Below are 6,022 nucleotides of genomic sequence, written 5' to 3' on the forward strand. Positions count from 1 at the left end.
GATTCAGGATTTACATTAGGGTTAAGTTCCTACAAAATCCAGTTTACCTCAACACTTTTCTCTATCCAACCTCCAATTCTTATCCTAACTCCCCTTCCTCCAACTACCTACCATATACACAGGTCTAACCTGCAGTTCCCATATCATTTCCATTCCATCATTCTAGTTTTCATCGTTCCATTTTCCCTATATCTATTATTTAAATAAGCTTCTACCCTTTTAAATTGCTTGAAATACTTCTAACTCAAGGACACTGCTCAGAATAGGAAGACTGGACACTGTTCCTGTTTATAGTCATCTTCAAATAAAATAAGGAAGTCAATTTAAAGACAATCCCAGGGCACACAAGCCCATTTCAAATAAAATTTTAAAAAAATTATCTTCATTACTGCTTCCTCTTACCAGCTTTGATAAAAAGATTACTGTATGAAAGTTCATCGAAGTAAGTTAAATTTAATTTTGGTGTTAAGCAGCATATGAACCTGTGAAAATATATTCTTGCTGTATTATATTTCATAACACAGTATGGTCTCTCTGAAATCATTCCCTACAATTTTTCACCTACAAGTAAAGGCAGGCAACTAATTCTCAGGTCACTAAGATGCAAATTTATCCAATATTAACATGAGTCAACAATCCAGCCTAATTACCCTTTCAAGATTACTTCTGCTCTAACCAGATTCGAAAGCCCTCCCCCTCCCCTCCCCTTGAAAGTAGGATAGCTGGCTAACTCAGATGAAGAATTTGTTAAGATGGACAAGGCAAATAATTCATATTTTCCCTCTTTCATTCTCTAACAACTGCACTGAAGCTAAGAAAGTAATTTGTACAGTCTACACCTACTCAGTTCACATACCCATGAATTTTAAATATGAATAACAGCCCATTCACAATGGTATAACTATCTTTAAATGTATAAAGAAAACTCCAACCTAATGAAAAAATGAGCAATGGTTGGTTATATTTTAACATGACATGCCTTCTAAAACCATATTTAACTAATTTATTCACATAATTAGATTATGTAATAGACTTGAAAAAGTACCTATGAAATTCCTAAAAGTATGTCATGAATGCAATAAACGTCCAATAAATTGTGGTAACTTCATAATCCTTATTATAAGCGTTAACCAAAAGATTATTAGAAATTGGTCACCCTTCACACACTAAAATTCTGTATCAGTGAAAAAAAATAAATAACTGTGGAACCTTGTGATGGCTACATGTGACTTTCTTAGCCCTACTAGCATCACTTTGGACTAAAGAGTTGGCCCAGGTATTTATCAACTGAAGTACCACCAACAGCATGCCTGCCTGAGATCTAAAACAATAGCAAGACTACTACTAGTACAGTAACAATGCTTTTGAGCTATAGCTTGTTTCTAATTTTAATCCCTCACCTGTGAAATAGACTCACTTCAAAGAAACTCTAAAAATAAGAGCAATTAAAAGATATTATGTGAGATACATTTAAAAAAATAATGAAAATTAATGTTAAAACATAGTCATTAAAAAAGAGCTCTTGCAAAACAGATAAGAAGTTACATATTGTGACAGAAGGCAAAGATGCTGCAAGGAAAGACCACAAAGATGCATGAGAATCAAAGTTAAAAGGACTACATAGATGGAAGAAGTGCTGTTACAAAAGCAACAGAAAAACCTGAGAAGGCAGAACCATTGAACACCAAGAGAAATTCACTATTCTTTAGGTGATACACCATTAACACAGATTCTGAGATAACTTATGACTCAAACTATCACCGTCAAAAACATTTGCTAAAAAACATGGTCATGACACTAGCTGGACCTGGGTTACAGCAAATTAAAAAGAACCATATGTTATAAAATTGGAGTCACACAAATTTTATCACTAAAATCTCAGCTTAATGAATGAAGTCATCAAAATATTCGCTTAATAGAAAACAGGGTTCAATGATTTCCCCATGGTTCCACTGGCAGAGAAGAGCTGCGATCAATAATTAATAATTCCTGACTTATAATTCCTGACCTCCTCACCTAAGCGTACCCAGCAGGTCTCTAATACTCTAGTACTGTATTTTCACTAGAATACCTGCAATTCAATTATTAATATTTTTGTTCTAGAATAATGAAACTGCAACAAAGATCTCCCAATAACATTCAGAAACACTAACACATTCACTCTAATTTGATATGCAGACCTAATTAAAGGTACAAGGTAAGCAGAGGAGAGCAATACCAAACCTCAGAGCATCATTTGCACAAGCACTCCCTTACCAAAGACTATGATTTGATTGTGCATTTTTCCAGGAATTTTTGTAACTTGAAAGTGCACGTACAGCAAGGAAATAAATCGGCACACAACTGCCTAATTACACTTAACGAACCACAGAGAATAATGTCTAATATTTGCTGTACCCTTTCTCTGTAGTAGGTAGGCACAGTTAAACCTCACCACTATGCTGTGAGGTAGGTACTTTTAACACCCTCCCTCACAAATGAGTAAACTCAGGTACACAGTGGTTAAATCACTTGCCTGAGATCATGTGAAGGGGCTGGGATACAGACCATGTCTTTCTGTATTACAACTATGATAGGAATGACGTATTCATAATGATCATGTAATTCTACTCTCTTTTTAAAGGTACTAAACCCATTTTAACAAAACCCCCACACTAACTGAAAATAATAATTTTCATATAATTTACTTTCAAAATATAAAAGCCTTTTGAATTTTGAAAATCTTTTAAGCAATTAATTTTTAGCATAAAAATTATAGAATGCTAAACTATTCTAAGACATTCACTGAATATTTTCATCTAAATGACAGTTTGTCTCTTTCCAATGACAGGGAACTATCAGCACTAACACTAACAATGCAGTGTATTGTTTTAAACTTTTAAATAAAAGCTCACCCAGTTTTACATAATGTCACGGATAAAAGCAGTCAACTCAAACTTCTTCATCCTTAGAAGGGAACAATATCACAAATAATCCAAAAACCATTAATAGTTGGCACGAGAATACTTTAGAAATAAACAATGTGAAAGTGTTCAGTAGAAAAATCTCTGTGCTGGAGTCCATAGACCTGCCCAACAATCCTGGCCCCACCACTAAATAGCAATTTAATCCCTTCAACTGCTCTGGGCCTTGCTTTCCTAATCTGCAAAACATCATCTCCAATGCTACCCTTCCAGCTCTAGAAGAAATGTGACTCATACACATACATCTTTTTTCCAAGCCTCCCATTCTCATTCTGTTTAGTTATTACTACAACCTCACAGCCAGTAAGTGTTATTTTTCCTTAGTTCCACAAAAGGAGAAAACAGCCCAGTCTAACTAAACAAAGGTGATAGGGGAAAGCTTTCCTGACCACTGGTTTGCCATAGATGATTCTCAAGGTGAATAATGTAGAAGCTATTAAAATGTTAAAAGGTGTTAGGTTTCAATATTTTAGGCTACTGTTTTGCATGCCAGTACATTCTCCCTGAGGACGAATAGTAAAATTCAAGGACAATAGGGAGAAAATACATATAATTATCCACTAGTTATTCAAGAACTTAGCAGATGCCAACTGAAAATATTAACACCTTTTTGCAGAAATGTTTTCTCTGATGGATAAAAGGGCCAAAATATGATCTACAAATTTTTCCAAAAGATGTTCAAGAACTAATCAGCTTTCATTTTGTAAACCGTAAAGTACTCTGCAAATGTAAAAAATTACTAACATACATAAAATTAAGAAAATATTCGTAAGATTAAAGATCTCTTCTCAGTGAAATGAAGAACCGCCACGGACAGCAACAGAAGTGCACTCTGGGGACCACCACTGCCTAAACCCGGTGTGCATTTTCTATGTTCCCAATCCACTCTCAAAAGTGCTATATAAATGAAAAATTATTAAAATTAAACTAAACAACTGACATTAAGATTACCAATTGTTAGGAAACTCAACCTGATTTTAGTATTGCTTAATAGAGTTGCTAGCTTACCACCTCCTTCCCAGTCAACACAAGTTAAAATATTTTAAAACTTCTATAGAATCCGTAGTTCAATTTTGCATGATCTTGTAGAGAAACGAAAGTAAGGAAAAGAAAGAATGTGAATTACTTATTAGTCTTCTAGAATAACAGTCAGTAGTACATAATAGCACAATCCATTCTAAATGTTAAATAGGGAAGAAGCCACCACTATGGATAGAGAGGTTGCTACAAGAATTTCAAGGTGTAGTTATGAGAATTTCCAGAAAAACTTGTAACTGATAGAATACCATCAAACATACACATACATTTTTCAATAAAAGATAATTGACAAAGTCCAGCAGCCAGGCACCCTTTAGTTGGAATGCCACAAGAAACGGTCAGAATTTCCTTGTGACTCCAAACCCTCAAGCCTTTCAAAGTTCAGAATCAAACCAAGATGTACTTACACTGTTTTTAGCATCCTTCTTTAAATGCAATTCCCTCTCCACAGAGTTACTTCGCTTCTCCTACTCGGATGCCCAAACCCCACATCAAAGACTCTTAGGAGCCCAAGCAGTTGCAGAGGGGTCTTCCAGCTCCCGCCTCCGCATCCCTTACTCACCTAGGTTAGTTAAACCTCTCGGGGCACTCAATTCATTTCCCACATCTATACTCCTCGGTTCCCTTCCTCATCCCCCAGAGGATCTTTTCTCCTCGACCTTGAAGACCCCCAGATCGGGCTCTTGGAGCCCCAGGTGACTTGGTCGGTGCTCCCTTCCCTTCAGCCTGCGTAACTGCTTCAGTCTCCAGTGGCCTCCCCGCGACCCCCGACCCCGATCACGAATGCCCTCCTACTGGCCCCGGACGACTCCCTTCCCCTTAGGTACCCCACGTTCCTCCAACCAGAAAAACAATTCCACAGAAATGCATCGAGAGCCTACTAAGCGCAAGCTCCCACTGTGCGCGGCATGGTCTGCACTGGGCTCGCGGCCCGGGCTCGCCGTCCTTTTCCCGGCCAGCCCATCCCAGCCCGAGGCCGGCGCTGCCTCAGCCGGGGTGCGGGGGCGACAGCCGGGGGCGAAATGAGCCGGGCGCGGGCACTGGGGCACCGAGAGGCGGCCACGGACAACGGCGCGGGAGCCGGGGTCCAGGCGGCGGGCCGGGCGCGACCGCAGGGACACTCACCGTTCAGGGCGCGCGGGGCGGCCTCATCCAGGGCACCTGCGGCCAGGCAGGACGGGCCCGGACGGCGCAGTCACCGACAGGGCGAGTCCGCCTGCCCTCCGGTGCGTCCTGTCCCCTCCGACTGCCCAGCGAGCGCAGCCTCGCTTCCTCCGGACGGAGCCCGGGGACCCCAGCTCCGCCGGATGCCCCCGCCAGGCCCCCACCCCCTTCCCTGCCGCCTCCCCCTCTTCACCCGTTTCCCCTCCCCCCTCCCCCCAACCCCCACCAGAATGGAAAATACCTCCCGGGGCGGGGGGCGGGGGGCGGGGAGGGGCACTCCTTTCTGAAGGGCAGCCTACCGTGACCAATAGCAGGCGGGGCCTTAGAGGGGCGGGATTCATAGCGGCCAATCCGGAGGCGGGTAGGTGAAGGCCGAAGGAGGGAGGCAGGGCGCGAGAGTGGGGCGGCCCTGGAGTCAGGGAGGTCCGGCCGCTTGGGTGCGCGCTGTGCGCGGCTGCCATTTTGGAGTCGGGCAGCTGCGAAGGCGGCCGTGTCCGGCCGGGGAAAGGGAGGAGCCAGTCAGGTGGGAGAGAGGCGGTCACGTGGACCTGAGAGGCGGGGTAAAGCGGGCTGCGGCCCGAAGGGAGGGGTCGACGGCGGGGAGTCTCGGGGGTTGGGGGGATGTCACGTGGTCGGAGAAGGGCCAGCGGTGGGCTTGTGGGTGGAAGGTCAACCTGAAGTAGCAGTTGGGGGAAAGCTTTGTCCCTGGTTTCAAGTCTTAGGGAGAAGGAGAGGAAAGTGCTGAATGGAGGGCGTGAGTGCCGGGTAGGAAAATGTGAATGAGTCTCCCTAGCGCCCTTCAGCATGGAGCCACCCAGTTAACAAGTTCCAAGATCCACGGGAAACCGGGCACCTCC

General features: G+C 42.9%; 1 protein-coding gene across 3 annotated transcripts in view; it reads right to left on the reverse strand.

The window, feature by feature from the left end:
* SOCS5 (suppressor of cytokine signaling 5) overlaps positions 1–5,687 on the reverse strand; it is a 167,346-nt gene extending 161,659 nt beyond the window's left edge. The window contains exon 1 of one of the 3 annotated variants that reach the window (XR_004054406.1): positions 5,127–5,344. The gene's annotated coding sequence lies outside the window, so the exon portion shown is untranslated. Of the gene's footprint in view, positions 1–5,126; positions 5,398–5,464 lie in introns of those variants that run through there. The other 2 variants (XM_030921399.1, XM_010364301.2) reach the window with 2 other exon arrangements.
* Between the last annotated feature and the right edge of the window lie 335 nt (positions 5,688–6,022).

The sequence above is a fragment of the Rhinopithecus roxellana genome, chromosome 17 (assembly GCF_007565055.1).
Source record: "Rhinopithecus roxellana isolate Shanxi Qingling chromosome 17, ASM756505v1, whole genome shotgun sequence".
Classification (NCBI taxonomy): Eukaryota; Metazoa; Chordata; class Mammalia; order Primates; family Cercopithecidae; genus Rhinopithecus; species Rhinopithecus roxellana.